The sequence below is a fragment of the Pleurodeles waltl genome, chromosome 4_1 (genome assembly GCF_031143425.1).
Source record: "Pleurodeles waltl isolate 20211129_DDA chromosome 4_1, aPleWal1.hap1.20221129, whole genome shotgun sequence".
NCBI classification, from domain to species: Eukaryota; Metazoa; Chordata; class Amphibia; order Caudata; family Salamandridae; genus Pleurodeles; species Pleurodeles waltl.
Window position 1 is genome coordinate 340553488 of NC_090442.1, and position 20573 is coordinate 340574060.

Sequence of the window (20573 nt, forward strand, 5' to 3'; positions counted from 1 at the left end):
TATGCAGATATCTCAGTGGATACTGCTTTTGTAACAGGCAACCTTTTGTTATTTGCAGTTAATAAGTTAAAATCTTAAGTATAGCACTGTGAGGTGTAAACCAGCAACAAGGAGCTGCATGTGAACGTAAAGGTATGGCTTTATATCCTTATTTTTATCTTCAATTCCTCAGTATTTCAAGGTTGGTAAAAGGGTTCCTTTGGATAGTAATAAAGTCTATTACATCAGGCAGCCCCTGCATAACATTTTAAATCCAGACTTTGTGTTTCTCTACACCAAGTGCACTTAACAATAAAATGGCTACCAGTTAGGATGATATGTGACTGCCACACATTGTAGCCCTCATTTTCTTGTGTAACATTCCCTGTATATTGTTGTACACACTTGTATGATTCATATTCTCTTTATAATAAATTTATGTGATGTAAAGCACTCTGAGATCCTACATTAGGATGAATAGCGCTGTAGAAGAAAATAGAAAAAAATTATAAAGTGCTATTTACGTCATTACTGAAATTAGTCATACAGATAGAGCTGCCATTCTGACAGAGCATGCATATCTTTACATAAGGGTTGAATAAAGTAAAAAACCTGGCTTCAAATCATAGTGTTTCTAAAGCTCATGTGAAGTGATAACAAGCTGAGGTGATTCCCACCATTGCATTGATATCTAGGTGTTAGATTACAGCTAGCACTAAGCCAGAATGAGATTCTAACAAAAGGATGGCTGATGGATCTTTAAGTGAGGCCTTGGTCCCTTCTGGAAGTGAAAATAAGAAACCCCCCCTCTTCTCTTAAAGGTTGTTGCTCTGAAAGAAAAGCAGACAGTGTACCGCTGTTCTCAGTGATGTAATGAAACTTGAGGGGCGGGCCTGCAAAATACATGATGGGTCCCCCTCACACAGGGCCAGCTTTAACGCTGGTGGTGCCTGGTGCATCAATTTTTTTTGGCCCCACCCATGACCTTCTTCTTCACAATTTTCCTCTCTACAACTCTCGAACAGTGCCCTCACTTCTCCATAGCCCTTCTCTGACACACATTTCTGTTTCTTTTTTGAAGCTTTGTGATCTGCATTGTACACAGTCTTTGCAGAAGGTACATTATCCCTCAGTATTACTTTATGATGAGTAAAAACTGCCACTAGACAAAATTTGGATCTCTCACCAGCAGAAACATTAATCACCAATGTTATAGTGACATTTTTATTGTTGCCTGAAAACTGCTAGATGCACAAGCAAGTTTACGCGCTCTAAACCAATAAGTTATGTTTAAAGACATTGCCCACACCAAAGTCAGTGCACCAGTCGCACTGCTCCAAAGCCAACTCTGTCCCCAGACCCAGTGAGGAGCCCTCAGGCCTGGGCCCATGTGCAGCGCCTAGGAAGGCCCCAGGAGCTCAGGGACCCCCATACTGCGGGGGCTCCAGAGGCTATTGTTACGCTACTGCTTTTATTGAATAAGTCCCAATATCAGCAAATTACAATGGGACAAATTAACCATATTTCACTGATGCTGGCCCAATTCCAGATCAGGCTCAACAAGAGGGTGAAAACAGGTGCTAAAGAGGAAAGATATAATGTGAGCTATGCAGATTGAATATTTCAGAAAGTTTTGAAAAGAGAAGGGACCCTACCTACCTGGTATTACCTCACCCAGATAGGAATGTGAAACTGACCATGACACAGGCTCTGCCTGCACATCCATGGTAGTGTTTTAAATTATATTTCTCATTTATATGAAACTGTTCTGTGTGCTCTCCAGAGAAGCCAAGGTTGTGAATTTAGTCTGAATGACCCACTGTTAGGCACTGTGAGAAACTTGTACTGCCTTCAGCCTCAGCGCTCTCAGTCAGGCCCATCATTAACACCCACTCACAATCTGAACTCACCAAGACCCGACACTCACAATCTGGTTTACAACTTATACTACATGAGAGTAATATGTTGTATGAAAATAAAAACACAGAAACACATTATCTGGAAAAATGAAATTTTCCTAGGGAATGCAAGTTGAATTAAAGATTGTGAACTGTAAACAGGGACTGCTTTGCTGACATGGATTGCGTTAGGGTTTTTACAGTCATCTTTGAGAGATAAAATTAGGAACATGACCATGAATACTTAAAGCCCTAGGTTGGTCAGAGCTGTAAAGAAAATGCAGAGGCTCATGAGAGTTCCCAAGTTAGCGGTGGTATGAGAGTGGGCCAGAGCTAATGCGGAAGAGGAATGGCATGGTATTGGACAAGAGGAGTGATGACAGCATCAGGAGAGTTGAGGGAGTGTTACTGTTGATTTTGTGGGTAGGGTGGTGCCGAAAATCTTGGGAAAATTGTTATTTTTCCTTTTTGCTTCCACAGACGTGCATTTATTTGTTTCCCAAACAAACATATCTGCTACCTGCATAAGCTGTGAGCTTTAATATAATTTTTACTGAAAGGGTAATAAAAGTTACCTCTAAAATTTTTAGCATAAGAGTAAGTGGTCAGAGTGAAGGACTTTGGAGTGGAGGTCAGGAAACTGGTCTGAGTGAGTGACTTTCTCTTTCCTAGTCTCTTCAGTACATTTTATTTGAATGGATGTGGGTCTCTTGATTACTGCAGCAATTACTGTTTGAGTATCTCTAGACAAGCAGATAGACTGTAAGCCTTGGCAAACAAGTTGAGTTGGAACTACTTTAACAGATGGGTTCTTTCTTACTATGTGTCATTGTGTGGTGGTTATTCATCGTGATCCGTTCAACATTTTTTTTTGGAGCCACACTGCTGACATAACATTGACGTTTCTGATCTTTGACTTCATTAAAGCGGATTATAATCTGTTCTTGAAGAGTTAATTCATGAATGCCAGGTTTGGATTTGAATCTGTGGGGACAAAAGTGTAACCTATAGGTCACATAGGTCACACTGGAGACTGGACCTGAAAAAGAAGGTATTATTTTGGACCCGGTTGAAGAAGAACCCCAGACTTTAGATTTCTTTAAGATTTATTTCTGGAACCAAGAGGAACCTATGCCAAGGAGAAGAGATAAAGAGCTGAGGAGAAGTGCTGCCCATGCTTGTGTCTGTGCTGTGTTGGGCTATCCTGCAGTTGCTGCTTCTGCGTCTGAAAGGGGACAAAGACTGGACTTTGTGGTATATTCCTGCTTGCGAAGAATCTCCAGGGGCTTGGACTGAGTTTGCCCCCTGTTCTGAAGTCTCAGGGACATGAAACACATCCTCTGCCAGCACCTGGTCTCTCTCCTGAGACACCTGCCCTGCCAAGTGGTGCCTAGTCCAGTCCCTGGGTCCTTGAAAGGAGAATATGGTGGAAAATCAAGAAGATCCAAGGAAACTGACTTTGGACGACTTTAGACTGACGCCACTGCCGAATCCCAGGACGTCGCCTGCAACCAAAGCCGTATTCCTCGTTGAAATGCGACAACCTCGCAGGCCCGATGCCACTGCAGAACGCAACTTCGTGGAAGTTGCCGCACCATGTTGTGATGCCGGATACCGACTCTGCCAGAAGTATGCAGATCCAACACTTCACACCACCGCTGCCTCACCTCCACCGCTCCTCAGAAAGGACACCACGCCTCTTCGTAGCACCACCCCTGCTCTGCTCCACAGCACCAGAACCGACGCCGCCTCAGATCCAGCGACACAACGATCTCCGACTCCAAGCACCCACTTGTTTCCTCATTTTCACAAGGTACTGTACTTGGGGGTCTGTGTGACTCCATGACTGATGCCATTGGCACCGGATTGTTGGGAACAACCCCGTTACGATGCCGTGAGATCACCTCATCGAAGCATTTGAGTTTCTAAGCGCTATTTTTGTGTTAATATTTAAAAATTCACAAATTTGCCTGTGTGTTGTTGGATTTCTGTCATTTTTGTCTTGTTTTGTTTAGATAAATATTGGCTATTTTTCTAACTTGGTATTAAGTCATTTTGCAGTGTTTTCAGTGTATTATTGTGTGTGTTGGTACATATACTTTACACATTGTTTCTGGGTTTAGCATTTCTGCTCGTGCCAAGCTACCAAGGGGGTGAGCAGGGGTTAACCGGGTGTGTTTCTCCTTTTCCCTGACAAGAGTAAGGGTCCTTGCTAGTACAGGGGGTAACATGACTGCCAACCAAAGACCCCATTTCTAACACCAATTTGGTCTCTTTTTGGAAAAGGTATGCACCCCGTCCAAATACGGACCACAATCCTAGTCAGGGTAAGTCAGATACACAACACAAATTAACCCAAGCTCACCCTCTGGAAGCTTGGCACTGAGCAGTCATGCTTAACATAAGACGCAATGTGTAAACTATTTGTGCAGCAGTTAAATTACAGTAACACAGAGAAAACATCACAAAAAAACTCCACACCCTTTAGAAAAATAGAGAATATTCATCTGAGTAAACCAAGACTAAAACGGCAAAAATCCAATGAGTAGAACTCGAGATATGAATTCTTAAAGAATAAACTGCAATGTAGTGCTTTAAAGTCAATAGCACTGAAAGATTACTTGAGGTCGCACTAGACTGTGGTGAGTCCAAATATCAGGCTGGCCACAAAGGAGGGTAGGCTGTCCATGCAGGGTCCGCTGGAACAGTACTTTGGATGAGGCAAGCATCATTGTTGAAGAGGCGATGCGTCGGTTCTGATCTGTGCAGTCAGGGAGATGCGTCATCGAGCCTTGCAGTCAGGTGCAGTGTCGCCATTGAACCCCTTTTGATGCAGGTGATGAGTCATTGTCAAGCTGCGCAGTGATGTCCTCAGATTGGAGCTGCATCGTCATTGAACATCACAGTCGCATCCCATCTTCTTCATAGAATCAACACTGAGTTGGCATCAAATGGCACTGCGGTGGTTCTGAGCTGTGCAACAGCCTCGCTCCATCAGATTTATTGATACACAACTGCAAAGTCCTTTCTCAAGTCCTAGGATTCGATTGGTATCTTTTGGCAGGCAGGACTTACAGTGGCAGAGTCCAGCAGCTGAAGCAGAGATAAGGGGACGTTTGATGGTCCTGAGACTTCCAGAACAGGAGGAAAGTGAGCAAGCCCTTGGAGTCACTTGGTTCTGCGGAGGATGTAGAGAGCAAAGTTAATTTCTTCTCAGTCCCAAGCAGGAGGTAGCATGACAACACAACAATGCAGCTGAGCATAGTGGCAGTCAGTCCTGGCAGCACAGCAGTCCTTCTTCCTGACAGAATGCCCTTCAGATCCAGAACTGTACTGATTTGGGGGGTTGGAGCCTGGTACTTATACCCAGTTGAACCTTTGAAGTGGGGGACACTTCAAAGAGAATCCTTTAAAGTGCACAAGATCGCTGACCTTCCTTCCCTGGCTCCAGACCGTATACAGGGGGTTATGCAGCTATTTGTGTGGGGAGAGGCATAGCTCTATTCAGGTGTCAGTGTCAGCTCCTCTCTGCAACTAGCCTAGGACAGCCCATCATCCTGGTGATGTGCCATCAGGATGCAGATGTCACTCCCCTACCACCTTTGTGTGTGACTGTCTAGTAGTGGGAATGCACAAAGCCCAGCTGACACCCATCCCAGTTGTCTATTCAGAGACAGACAGAGGCACACAATGGTTAAAGTAAGAAAATGTAAACTTTCTAAAATTCGCTTTTTTGGACTTACAGTTTAAAATATGACTTCACCATAAGTTATGATTTTAAATTTTGAGTCCAGAGACAACAAACTCCAAATTTCTATATTTTCCCAATTGGAAGCTACACTTAAAGGTTGCTCCAAGGCATTCCCAATGTTATCCTATGGTTGAGATAGGCCTTGCAGCAGTGATAAACAAATGTAATAGTGCTAGAAATGGGGTCTTTGGTTGGCAGTCAGGTTACCCCCTGGCCAAGCAAGGACCCTCACTATAGTCAGGGTAAAGGAGAATAACCCTCAGCTAACCCCTGCTCACCCCATTGGTAGCTTGCCACAAGCAGGCAGGCTTAACTTCAGAGTGCTAGGTGTAAAGTATTTGTACTAACACACACAGTAACCTAATGAAAACATTACAAAATGACACAACACAAGTTTAGAAAAATAGAAAATATTTATCTAAACAAAACAAGACCAAAACGACAAAAATCCAAAACACACAAGTCAAGTTATTAATGAAAAAGCAAAAAGAGTCTTAAATCCTTGAGAAAATAGCAAAAACACTGTTAGCGGTGAAAAGTACCTGGGTAGCGTCAAAATAACATGCACGGGCAGTGTGTGTCGAAAAAGGAAAGCGGTGCGTTAAATTCTCACTCGCAACCAAGACCGTGCGTTGTTTCTCCTTCTCCGGTCGGGGCGGCGTGCGTCATTTTTCCTCCCCTCAGGGAGCGATGCATCGATCCGGGCAGCACTTGGGTCCGGACAGGCGTTGCATCATATTTCTGCATCCAGCAAGGTTTGCGTTAAAAATCCTACCGCACGGTATCAGCAAAACCACGCAATGTGGGTTTGCGACATTAACAGCCTCCGTCAGCGGATGTTGCGTGTCGTTCTTCCAGCTGCGTGCGCCGATCTTCCAGCTGCGATGCCAGTGAAGCATCGATTTCTGCCACGAAGCTGGTGGCGCGTTGTTTTTCAACCGCGTCTCGGAAGGTGCATCGATATTTTCACCGCAGTCTTGATCTGCCAGCTTCACCTTCCAAGGGTCCCAGGAACTGGACAGGGCACCACTTGGCAGGGCAGGAATCACAGCAGACCCCAGATACACACCAGGGGGTTGGAGACTACACTGTGTGAGGGCAGGCACAGCCCTTTCAAGTGTAAGTTACCACTCCTCCCCTCCCTCCTAGCACAGATAGCTCTTTAGGATATGCAAGCAACACCCCAGGTCCTTTTGTGTCACTGTCTAGAGAGAATTGCAAACAGCCCAACTGTCAAACTGACCCAGACAGGGAATCCACAAACAGGCAGAGTCACAGAATGGTTTAAGCAAGAAAATGTCCACTTTCTAAAAGTGGCATTTTCAAACACGCAATCTCAAAAACAGCTTTACTAAAAGATGTATTTTAAAATTGTAAGCTCAGAGACCCCAAACTCCACATGTCTATCTGCTCCCAAAGGGAATTTACGCTTTAATAATTTTTGAAGGTAGCCTCCATGTTAACCTATGAGAGGGATAGGCCTTGCAACAGGGAAAAATAAATTTGGCAGTATTTCACTGTCAGGACATATAAAACACATTAGTATATGTCCTACCTTAAACATACACTGCACCCTGCACATGGGGCTACCTAGGGCCTACCTTAAGGGAGCCTTACATTTAAGAAAAGGGACAATTTAGGCCTGGCAAGTGGGTACACTTGCCAAGTCGAACAGGCAGTTTAAATCTGCACACACAGACACTGCAGTGGCAGGTCTGAGTCATGTTTACAGGACCACTAATGTGGGTGGCACAACCAGTGCTGCAGGCCCACTAGTGGCATTTGATTTACAGGCCCTGGGCACCTCTAGTGCACTGTAGTAGGGACTTACCAGTAAACCAAATATGCCAATCATGGAAAGCCAATTACACACACATTTTATACAGGAGCATTTGCACTTTAGCACTGGATAGCAGTGGTAAAGTGCCCAGAGTAATAAAAACAGCAAACACAGAGTCCAGCACACATCTACAACCTGGGGAACTGAGGCAAAAAGTTAGGGGAGACCATACCAAGGATGAAAAGGCTAACAAGTAGTTTTTCACTACCAAGACATATTAAGTTTAAAGGTATATGTCCAATTTTATAAATACACTGCACCCGGCCCTTGGGGCTAACAAGGGCCTACCTTAGGGGTGACTTTTATTGAATGAAAATAAAGATTTGGGCCTGGAAGTTCAACACTGCACATATAGGCTCTGCAGTAGCAGACCTGAGACATGTTTAAAGGGCTACTGTAGTGTATAGCACAATCAGTGCTGCAGGCCTACTAGTAGCATTTCATAAACAGGCCTTGTAGTTAAACTCTGACAAAAAGGAGATTGTTGTTACCAAGAATTGACTTCACCAATGGAACTCCTTCTTCTGGCTTTTGAGATGGGTTCTCACCTTACACCCAATAAAGTAGTAAAACACCTTGGGATCCTCATTGACGAGGAGCTCTCCACAAAATCCAAGATAGGAGGAGTGACTTCCTCTTGCTTCCTCCAACTTCAGAGAATTATGAAAATCAGGAGATATTTTACTTTTGAAGCTGTCATCCAAATTATCATTGCCTTAGTGATGTCCTAGTTAGACTATGCTAATGCCCTCTATCTGGGACCCCCAATTGGCCTGAAACAACAGACTGCAAATAGCACAAAATCAAGCAGCCTGGCTGGATTTTTGCCAACCTAGATGCTCCCACACTAAACCCCTAGTAGAAAAGCTACATTGGCATCCTGTGGCCCAGAGGATTATTTTTAAAACAGGCTGTATTCTTTTTAAATCTCTTCATTTTAAAAGTCCGGCCTTTATGTCCTCTAGAAGTTAGTGTTACACCCCTAATCATCATCTTAGACCAGCCTACCTGAACCTATTAATTGTTACATGAAGCAAAAGGAAGAAGCTTGGTGGGGCTAGGTTGTCAGTGATCACTCCCCACATCTTGCCCCTGATATTAGATCCATAGCCAACTATGGCGGTGATTCTAACCGCGGCGGGCGGCGGTCGCCGCCCGCCATGCGGTTACCGCCAAATGACCGCACCGCGGTCACAAGACCGCGGCGGCCATTCTGGCTTTCCCGCTGTGCTGGCGGGCGACCGCCAAAAGGCTGCCCGCCAGCACAGCGGGAAAGACCCAGCAACGATGAAGCCGGCTCCGAATGGAGCCGGCGGAGTTGCTGGAGTGCGACGGGTGCACCCGTCGCGAATTTCAGTGTCTGCTAGGCAGACACTGAAATTCTTTTTGGGGTCCTCTTACGGGGGCCCCTGCAGTGCGCATGCCATTGGCATGGGCACTGCAGGGGCCCCCAGGGGCCCCGCGGCACCCCCTACCGGGAGACCCGCCAGGAACAGGATGGCGGTAGGGGGTGTCAGAATCCCCATGGCAATCTCTTTAGACTTGGGAGAACATTCCTGTATCCTCTTTTCCTTCCTTTTCTTTATTCCTGACAAGGAACCCAATTCCCTTTCTACTTCAGTTCCCCTCTGAACCGTGGATATTGCTCTGGCCCTTGCTTTCAGATCTGGAACCAGTCCGAGGAGAGTTCCTCTCCCTCTTTGATTTAGAACCATATTACACCCACCCTTTTTTAGTCCTGTTCACTTCCCACTTGTCAACCAACACTACAAGTTTTCCAAATTTGAGGTTTTGCAAACCTCAAATTATCACAGAGCTTATTTGAAAGATTAAATCACCTAACCCTCCTTTCTCTCCTTTTGACACTTTCAGTCATAAAACTACAAAACATATTTCTGTAACATTCCAATATTACTCTATTTGACATCCTTTTTCAACCATGCACTCTTATCCCTTTGCTTTGTAATTACAGTGGCTAAGCCCGTATTCAAAGAATAGTATATCCTGTCATCTCAACTTAATTCACTCAATTCTCTAGTTGAATTCCAACAACCTGCTTAATTTTGTAATCAGGATTCTAATTGCTCCCCTCTTCTTCATTAAATGTACTCTCATCCATGTAACTAATTTCATTGGTTTGCCAGCCATCACCACCTCTCATTGACTCCTCATAATTCGAAACCCTTTGCTTCTAGGCCTCCTATTCCACCCCTCCACCCCACAAACACACACAGTGCTGAGCTCTTTTTTTTGGCTATTCCAGGTTGTTTGTGCTTAGGTCTATACATTTTTGTCCACATAAGGTATCCATGACACCCACTTTTGAGTCCTTTTTTTCCAACATCCTGGGGATGGTAAAGTTACCGAAGGTTTGTGGATTCTCCTGTAGGGGACTGAGAAAATGGGAAAAACATAGCTAAATGTTGAGTTTTTAGGGAAAAATTTGAAAAGAGTGCTACAGAAGAAAGCATCTGTTTATACCCTGCAAATGGCATCAACAAAGGGTTTGTGGTGTTAAAATCACCATCTTCCCAACTTTCAGGAACAGGCAGAAATGAATCAGAAAACCAAATTTTTCAACAGTTTTGGAATTTTACTGGAACATAGACATTTTTCCAATTTTTTGTGCTTTCAAACTCCGGTAAGTGTTACAAATGGGTATGAAACCACTGGTGAATCCTGGGAAGCTATACATTTCTGAAAGTAGGCAACATTCTAAATTGAGCAAGGGGTCCTTTGTTAGATTCTTGAAGGATTTTTATAGAAAGTAACAGTTAAAATAAAAACATATTTAAATTGAGTTGAAAAAGACAGCCATTTATGTCTACATTTAATCTGTAACTTCTTCTAACAATGGCAGATTTTCAAAAGCAATACACCGTTATGTCTGCTGTACCATTCTGGTTGTGAGGATTTATAGGGCTTGCAGGTTCACCAAGAACCCTAGGTACCCAGAGCCAATAACTGAGCTGCGCCTTGCAATGGTTTTTCATTGTATACTGGGTATACAGAAATGAATCTGGTAAAATACAAAGTGTGAAAAATAGGTTTCAAGGAAGCCTAACTGTGAGAGGGCGGTTCTGACTATCTGGTCCGCCTAGATTTTTTACTTTTGGATCCCCTGGTTTTTAACCTTTTACAGTGAGGGAGCCTCATATTTTGGGACTCACCCACAGCAAACTCATGGTAAAAAGGACTGCTCATGTTTACCACCAGTGCCGCCTTGTTAAGCAAAGGCTGCTGTAATGCAGCAAGGGTAGGAAGCCCAAGACTGGTTACACATGATCATGTGTACACATGTGTCTGTACCTGTTTGAGGGCTGCGTGGGGAAGATTCCTGTTGAGCTCAGCCAAAGAACTGTACATAGGTAGCCTGGGGCAAAAGGGACCATGCAGAGTGGGTGGTGACCTGGAGTAGGCCTTATGAGATGGATGTCCACATGTGAGGGATAGTCAGTGTGTTTACTGTCTTTCTTGCAGTGACACTCCATTATATTCCACTGGAAAAGGCTGCCCTAGGGCTCAACTCCAGTTCTCTAGGGACCACAGACTCCAGAGTTGCACCAATGTACACTGTAACCTATATAAAAAGAACAATGCAGTAGGTTACGAAAGCATATCTGTGTAGCTTTTTGGTCATCCAGGAATGTCATCTTTCTCTGATTCAGCACAGGTTCAATTCCTAGGCCTTTGTGACCCTGCTTGGCTGAATTTATTACTGTTCTCTTCAGGTGCAGGAAACAGGGTCCTGCACCAATCAGCAAGCTATCATTCCGTGCCAGGAACCAGGCCTGCCCAAGGCCCCTCAACGAGGAGGGGCTCCTTGGAGGATTTGCTGGGAGACACCTTAGCAGGAATATCAGGGAGGAGGTGGACTGAGACCCTCAAAGCACAAGAGGTAACTGACTACTGAGCAACGGCATTTTGAGCTATCCCAGAAGACTGTGCAGGAAGATAGGGACTGGGGTGGAGAGGTGATGTGGTGCATCAGGATACGCCAGAGGCACAGCCCTGTTGGACCCTTCTACCCCCACTTAAAAGGCCTTGCACAGGGAAGAGAGCTCTCTCTAGGAATGTGCTTTTGCTGAAGAACCCTGGAACTGGAGGCTGCCTCCATGGACAGTTGAAAGAAGGAGCCCCAGGACCAAGAACTCTGACTCTGCTTCACCCCCCAATAGGTGGAGGGGACTGGGTGCTGTGCTAGGAGGGGATAGGCCCAGAGGGAGAGCAAAGAGGAGGTCTGAGGGGGGCTGTGAAACCCGCACCCTGCCAGATTTGTCATTCTTTCAGGCCAGGAAGTCTGATGAAAGTGGCTAGGACTCTGAAAATGAGCCAAAGATGGTTGAAATTTCTTCCAGGGTGGGTCAGGGCCCGGAGTCTGCCCCAAGATGCCAAGGAATGTGGTCATCTGGAAGAAAAAGGGTATAAAGTAAGAGGGAATAATCTCCAGAATGGAGACCAGCCAGTGACCCAGGGAGTAGGTACTGGACCTAAACATTGTGGAGGCAGCAGTGTGTAGGCCCTGTACCCTTGTCCAAAGGAGTGAGGGGTATAGGGTTGCATGACTCAGGGCAAGGGTAGGCCTAATGTTGTGCTGACTGTGTAGACAAGTACTGACCTAGATGCATTCAACCTAGAACCAGGAGGGTTCACAGGGCAGTCTGGGAAGCTGAAAACCTTGTAAAACTCTTCAGATGAGATGCATTGCAAGCTCTGAAGGCATTAGGTCCCGTGTAGGCCAGCTGATACATGGCATCCACCATGTCCATCTGAAACTTAATCAAATAGTTGTCTGTTCAAGTGAGAAGGAGACGGTCTTCACACTTTAGAAAAGCAGAGTTATTGAAAATCATATCTAAGGTAAGTCATGTCACATGTGGTGGACCCATTACAATCTGGCGAAGGCCAAACATCGCTAAGTCCTCCAAAGTTGAGTAACCTCTAGGTTAGCAACATTTTCCCATTGAAAATTAAAGTCTCACAGCAAAAGAAAATTACAATATAAAAGGGGCAATATCTTTAGCCAGAAGATGGCTTAAGTCTTTGAATCTGGCACCCTTCCAATGAGAATTGGCTGACAGCTCAAGTTTGAAAGTACAGATTTCAGCCCAGTCCTCTAAGGAGCATTCAATGATTGTAAACTGATCCACATTCCAAAATGCAGTGGCAACTCCACCACCAGATATAACTTCCCAATCCAGTCTAATTAGCTGGTAAATATCAGACACTGCAAGAGGGATATAGGGGAGGGAAGAGGAGTTTAGCAAGGTCTCTGTGAAGAGGAAGAAATCTGGGACAATAGAGGATAGAAGATCCCAAATTTCAGTTGCATGTTTCGGTGATGATCTCATATTACAGTAAATGCCATGAAAAGAATACTGTGTTTGGAAGGTACTGACGGCTTACTTTTGTGTAACATAAAAGGAGTAACCTGGGTTTCCGGATTCTTCATAGCTATAGATAAAGAAGGGGTAGTATGGAAGGAAATACTACACTTTATACAGGATGAAGGGCTGTCTATGATAGGAAAATGCAGAGGGCAACAGTGAGGAGAACTGCCAGAAGCAATAAAATCAGTGGATATTAGAAGAAGTTCAGTGGCAGAGTAACGGTGTGAAATGGTGCTTACCATGATGAGACAAAAATGGCTGGTTAGTGAACCAGGGGTTCTGTCAACTGGTGACGTCCAGGCATGGACGGGCGCAGATCGGCTTGCCTTTGGCACACTTTTGGCGTACTAGTGACATAACGCTCCTTGTGTCTGCTGCATGTCCGTGCCCTGCTTCTGAGTTTTAGAGGCCTAAGTGACAAAACATCTGAACTGCTGACCTGTCAAAATAGTGGCGGTTCTGTGGCGATCAGGAAATAAAAAAGCCACGCTCTCTCTGCACAATCAGCAACTCCATGGTGGACAGGAGAGCCCACAAATGGTAAAAAATAAGTAAAAACCCTGTTCCCTAAAAATGTAGCTTGAATCAGGCACATAAAACTATAATAGGTGAATGAAAACGGCATGCAGAGTATACAAAAGGACCCTTACAGTGCAATGCACTCTGGGGCTGTCGAAGGGCAACCCACCAAGAAAGGATGGCAAAGTGGGAAGTGTTGCGCCTGGAAATCCTTTAAATTTTTTGCACAGGGAGTTTTCTATCACCCACGAGCTAAGTCAGGCATAAACATTGCACCCCTGGATACCTCGGTAGAACAATGCTGGACCCGATGAAGACATAAGAAGGGCTGCACCTGCAGAACCACTTAGACTTCAGAAAGAGGACAGCACCTAATGTAACCTGTGGAGAGAAACCTCAAGGACGTGACCTGTTCCCACAAGATCCCAGTACAGAAGAGTGGACTCCAAAGGTAGCTGGTTAGCCTCATGTTAAGCTACAGAGACAAAAAAGCTGCAAAAAGCCCACCTTCCTGGAGGGCCCAGCTGACCATCTCCAACCACACTTGCCGTGGGCACTGCCGTGGCTTTCTCTGGAGTGAGTCCTGACTCCCAAGTGATATCCATAAGTTCCTTGGGCCCATGGATAAGTGTCAAAGGGCACTTCTCCTGCCTAACTCTAAACGTTGGGACTTATAAACTTTTTAAAGGATTTTTGCCACAAAAAAAACAAAGGCTACCACGGGACTGTTGCCAAGCAACAGCCGCAGATGCCGATGCCACACTGCCACTCAGATCCAACTTGATGGCTTGCTCCATTAAAAGAATCCTGATTTCCCTAAAGGTGTCTAAGTCAGAAGACAGAAATATTCACCATTGAAAGGTGCATGAAGGATGTGGCCTGTGAGGGACCTTCCTTTGACACAAAATTCAAATTTCTCCTGCATGGAGTTTTCCTGCCAAATGTCAACAGCTTCACAAGGACTTCATCTTTTGGCTATCCAGCCACAGGGAACCTATCTTGGTTACAACCTGCTGCTGTTCTCTGCTGAGGATTTTTTACTTCCATTCCACAGAGCAAGTCAGAAGCTTAAACTTTTCACCGGACTAAACTTGTGTGAGAAAGGGCCTCTTTTAACATGGTTAGCCCCCCACTTTTTGCCTGGAAAATGACATTGTTGCAAACTGTAAGTGCCCTGGGCCCCTGTAAAACAGGTTCTCAGGTTACAGTTACAGGGATGTCATAATTAGGATCTGAATTTACTTGCACAAAATCATAGAAACTCAGCAGTTATAGTTATGGTTGGCTCAAGTAACTATAACTCAAGCTCTAAAGTAACTATAACTTGCTCCCCACTATGCACATTGTTTTCTTTAACAATTTGATTGCTAATGTTTCATTTGTATTTTTAATGATGTTTTAGAAGTTGTTACGACTGCTGTAATATCTAGGGTAATTAGCAGTGCATGGTGAGGATGCAAGTTATAGTTACCTTAGGGCACAAGTTACAGTTAGTCCCTGTAACCTTTGTTTTTATGAGATGTCATCAGTGAACTCACTGACCATGTCATGAGTGATGTAATATGTGAGGTCATCAGCAATGCATTAAGGGAGTGCCAGTTATAGTTAGCTGAGGTACCTATAACTGCTGAATTTCTACGGTTTTGTGTGAGTAAATTCAAAACCTAACTAGAACGTCCATATAACCTTTGTTTTTTTCAGTGAATTTCTAAGGTATTTTAATTCTATTTTCTAACTATAAAGTTCCTGTAATCTTTGGGTTTTTTTCAGTGAATGTCTCTGTTTTTTTTAACGAATAGTAATTTTAATCTCTATACGTTAATTCAACGATCACAGCGCATGGCCTCTTAGATATGTACTATAGTTACAATTCCAGGGCTAGATCATAAATTACAAGTTCAACCATTTTCTGGCTGTCATTCAAAACTGCTGAAAACTCGATTTTTATTTTGCTTACTGATGTAGCTGTTTGTCTGTTTATACAATGTGTCTATTACTAAAACATATTTTTTTAACACATAACATCTGCAATTTTCAAGAAGTTTTAACACAGTATGTGAATGATACTTTGAAGGTTATCTACATGAATATTAAACACATACAAACCCTCGCGCAAAAGTCTGGCAAAATGTATGTACTCTGTAGTTATTTGCATGAAACATATATTTGAGGATTGCGTCTTCTACAAAGAGCACATGACATAACTGGTCACTGATTTGGGCAGTCAATGTAATTAATGATTGAGGTATGACTTCGGGTACAAAAGCCACATGGCAAATATGCTTTGGAGTCATTCATCTGCAAGTGTTATGTGCAGTCGTCTGCATTCGATTTTCTACTCAACCCAGTCTCCCGCATGGAAAATTCATAACAAATTTAAGCACATGAAAAAATACAAAAATATGCAAATAGGAGAAACTCAATTATCATAATTCAAAATTAAGCTTGAATAATAAAAAAAAATGCGAAGGCCTATTTGTTGATCTTCAGCCAGTGGTAATTTTGTACAGCATGCAATAATTTAAAGGAGCGAATTCCACAATTTGTTGTGAGAGAAGGTGGAAGTAAACCAGTTCTATCTATCTATCTATCTATCTATCTATCTATCTATCTATCTATCTATCTATCTACCTTAATGCTCACTAGATGTTCACATTTAGTTATTTTCTTTCCAGCTGACTTCCTTGGTCACCGTTTTCCCATCGTTCTCTTTTCCTCATTATTCTTGCCTTTTCCAACTCTCTCTCTCTTACTCTAGGCCAACGACTGATGTTGTAAAATTAAGTTCTGGTCTCTAGAAAGGAATGCTGGTGTGCACCAGCTGCAGACACTGGCATAAATTAAACACCAGGGACAGAAAAGGAAGAGGCAAACGTATTTTGTGTTGCGGAAGCCGCCACTGCCACAACAACTTCACCGAGAGTTGGACCATGAGGACTTTCACTGAAGGAAGCCAGCTGACATAAGGATGCATGCGTACAGAGTTGTGCACATTTCCTATCTAGATTCATTGAATCCCCGGATGTGCTGTCCTGGGGGTCTTACTTATTGATGCCTCCCTTCAAATTCACAGGTTGCAAGGTCAGCTTTTGCACACCACTATTCTGAAAAGCCTTGAGGGTGTGTATTCCTCCAGGAGAGAGAGGAAACTTTGTAGGCCAGGGCAGAAAGAAGCATGAGGTTGTATTCAGCACACATCTAGACGAAAACGTTGGTCCCTGCACTAATTAATTACAAAATACGCCTTGCTCCCTGCCTTTTCCATGCAAGAATCACCACCCAAGTAGTTTTGAGGGTCCGTAGACAGATATCCCCTCCAGTGGAAGGCAGCCTCTAGAGCATCCATGCTTGTCTGTCGGGGCCTTAGGCCCCAAACAGGACAGCGCACAGCGACCCAAACTATGTTTAAACTGCTACATAGGTAGAATGAAAAGAGATTTTTATTGAACTGCAAAAAAAGACAAAGCAAACAGAAGCAAAATGCATTTCTCTTCGAAAACGTTGCTCAGCTCAGAGATGTATTTTGTTGCTGTATTCCGCTTTTCAGCTGTTAACCATTTTCCAGACTAGATTTCAGAAAAAGCCAGAGGTTCATTGGAACAGTTTAACAGTAATAACTCTACGTTTTCGTGAATGCTATGACCTAACGCCATTAGTTAATTGCGAGCTTCAGGGCCCAGGAGCCCATTGAAACGTGGTTCATTAAAGCGATGCAACTGCAGGTGGGATCCGCATGCCACCTGTCACTAGCCCTATTCCCACGGTGTTTGTTCACGTCACACTTTCATCTAGCCAAGGTCCATGTAACGGGTGGTAAACCTCCTGCTTAAACGTCACCTCAAATCTGCTGGAGCTCACACATGGTCCACATAAGGATAATTTTGTGCGTTTAATACAGATTTTGCAATATTTGCACAGATGCCACAAAACATCAGGAAGGGGCTCCCAAATGAACACCGGAAACGTTTACCCCACAAGTCAGACTAAGGGTTCTGCAAAGTCGGACCTGGAGAGCCGGTTCCATGCCAGATTTTTAGCATATCCGCATTTAGAAAAATGTAGATTTCTGAAATATCTTGATTCTAAATGTGGATATGCTAAAAACCTGGCATGGACCCGGCTCTCCAGGACCGACTTTGCAGAACCCTAAACTATGATTACTTTATAATTGCTTGTGGCAATGCCAGCTTTATGTGAAATATGGGTGAAATCACAGACACGTTTTTCTGGGCAGTGGTTGAGCACTTTTACAAAACAATTTCTCTGAGCGTGTTCGTTTTTCACGGCTGAGCCTGAGATAGCATGCGCTAGCTCAGGCACTTGCTTGCGAGATGCTGTTGTATTCAGTAAAGGGCTTTCAGCCCGCCCATGCTTACCATTTCTTGGTTGCAGTATCAGTAATTTTTTCTGCTTTCTAAGTAGCCTGTGGCCACCTAACGTCACTTCCGGTCGTGTCTGTGGCGTAGGGACGAAGCACAGATTAATAAAAGGTAATCAGTGCCTGTCTGCTGCTCCCGACAGGATTAAGGTACTATTTCTGCTTTGTGCAACCCCCCCATTTCTCTTGCATTCTCTCAGAAACACTCTAAACACATCGCGGTTAATGCCAAATTTTAGCAATTTTAAAAATGTTGTCAGTAAATGTGTAGTGGAATAGCAATCTCGCTGAAACTCTGCAGTTGAAATTAAATAAAGAATTTATATAAAACATAGAACATTTCTTGTTCACTGCCAGACACAAACACCCTGTATGCAAATATGCTGCAAAGTGTGGTTTTGTTGAGCTTATCCTGCCCTATCAGCGGCACAGCTATTATAGCTGGTTACATGAAAACAACCCACGCGTTGTGCTCAAATAAAATGCACACTAATACCACAGACCACAATGCAAGGAACTATCGTTGGGTTGAAATTTCATTCGTTATTAGTGCACTGCTTTTTGTTTTGTTCAAAGCAAGCCATTTTTAAACTTGTATTTAATTATAGTGCATTTTAGTGGCATGCCTCTGCATTTCAGTGAATCATACATCATTCCTGCAGCCCCTTCACTGAAGCCGGTGGTGCGCTGTGTGGAGTCTTTTGTGGGCCCTAGAAAGGCCTCCGTTGACCAGCCCTGAGCCCTCAGCCGCTCTTCATCCTCATGTTTATAAACAATACATTTACAGTCTTGTGTGTCCTTGTGCAACTTATGTCATGTCGAGACCATGTGGTCCAGTCTGTCAGGCTGTACCAGTTGATTGAGAATAACCTCCGAGTGAGGTTTGGGTTACACCCCTCTGACAAACGGGTTGAGGTGGTATGTGCCTGACATCAGACGGAGGAGAAATAAAGTGACCGGCGGCGTTGGTGCCAAAGGAAGTTATGCACTACCAGTTGCAGTGTTGTGTGTCTTTCTTTGCGACCCTTGAAACGGTATTAGGACACGTACACACACCATAACAACTTAGCCCCGAACGTTGTGAGGTCACTAAACAAACATCTAACAATACAATGCCTCGACCGCTGGTCATTGCTCCGTTTGCCCTTTCTGTGTACATTTAAAGCATTTACAGTAGAGCAAGGCTGCCATTTGAGCACCGCGCAAATAATTGCAATCTTTAAGGTTTTTTACTGGAATATACTTGGCAAATTAAATGAATGTGAGTGTATTTGCTGTTGCGCTAGGGAGCACATTTTCATCCTCTTTCTTTTTATCTGTGACATATGTTACCTTCGGGTGAAGTTAGCACCTATTAACCTTTATTTTTATTGAATATATTCATCGTAATCAACAATAAAAAACGACATGCGAATTGATATATAAAAAGAAAAATCTCTGATAAATACACAATAAGGTACAAAAAGAAAGGAATACATAATTAGAAACTCAAAAGTCAAAAGTGCATAAAGTGCTTATACCTTACAATAATGGTGATTCTTAGGTGCTATGTAGCACAGTATTTTTTTCTCATTGCAACAAAGAACTCTTCAGGGTGCAAGAGTGTATAAAGTGCTAGTGCCTTACAGTATGAGGACTTCTTGGACCAGTGCAAAATGGAAAACTAGGTATTTTTACAGAATCATTGCGTCCAATGGAGTCCAAATATACTGATATTTTTGCATGCTACCTGTTTGTCTGTGTGAGAGTGTGAATTTTCTAATGAATTTATTAATGATTTCAATGTATTAATCATATAGTGAATTAACATGCGAAAACGGGTGACTTTTGAAAATGGTTGCCATAATAAATTTTTGTTCTTTGGCTAAGCAAAATTCTAACTGAAGTTGTGGTTATTTTCTGTTGTTCAATGCTTACATAAAAGTGTGTGCTAAATAGCTTAATAAATGTGTACACAGCTACCCCTAGCGGGTTGCTGCACTATGTCTTATAAGGTCAGATTTATAAAATCCTAATACGAGTTGAGTGTTCTATTGTTTGGAATTGTCACTAATATGTGGTTTCTTCCTTGAGAATGGAAGTAAATGTTTCGAGTTGAGAAGTTTCTTCCTGAGAAGAGAAGTTCAGACGAGATGGAACAATGGAGTCACAGACGAGACGGAAGAGTAAAAGTTACTGTTATGAATGTGTCCTGGTTATTACTGATGTCATTGCATTTTAGGTTGTCAATTAGAACGACTATTGGTTGAATCGTAAACCACCCCATGTACTGACCAATCATAAACGTTTTGATGTTTAGTATAACAATCTGGTTAGGAATCCTGTCAGGTGAGAGAGAAAAGTGCTCCCGGGAGAGAAGTGTTCCAGTTTAGTCCATGGTGGTTCGAGACATATTAACTGTGTGGGTTTAGCTGTCGATAGGCCTGATTCTCTGAAGACTTATCTGAGGGTGTCCCTTTGCTGAAGTAGACTGCATGTTGTTGTTCTATGGATAATGTATGAAATTGCATTGATATATGTGTCTCTTGCTTTGCAGGTACCAGCTGCAACATATAGTTTAAATGCTGCATAATACCAATACTGTTTTTTTTTTAAATAATAACCCAAGTTTGTGTGTTTTTCTAAATTTGTGTTTCTAAATTCTTTTACATGAAATCCAACATGATGATGCTAATTTGTGATTAGTGAGGGAATCAACCTTCATATGCTCAAGATTCATATTAACACACTTTGATTGTTTGTACTAATGTATCCTTTACCTTTATTGCCAATTCTGGTGTTATTAATCAGTGTTATGATACTTGAGATTATTTGCTTG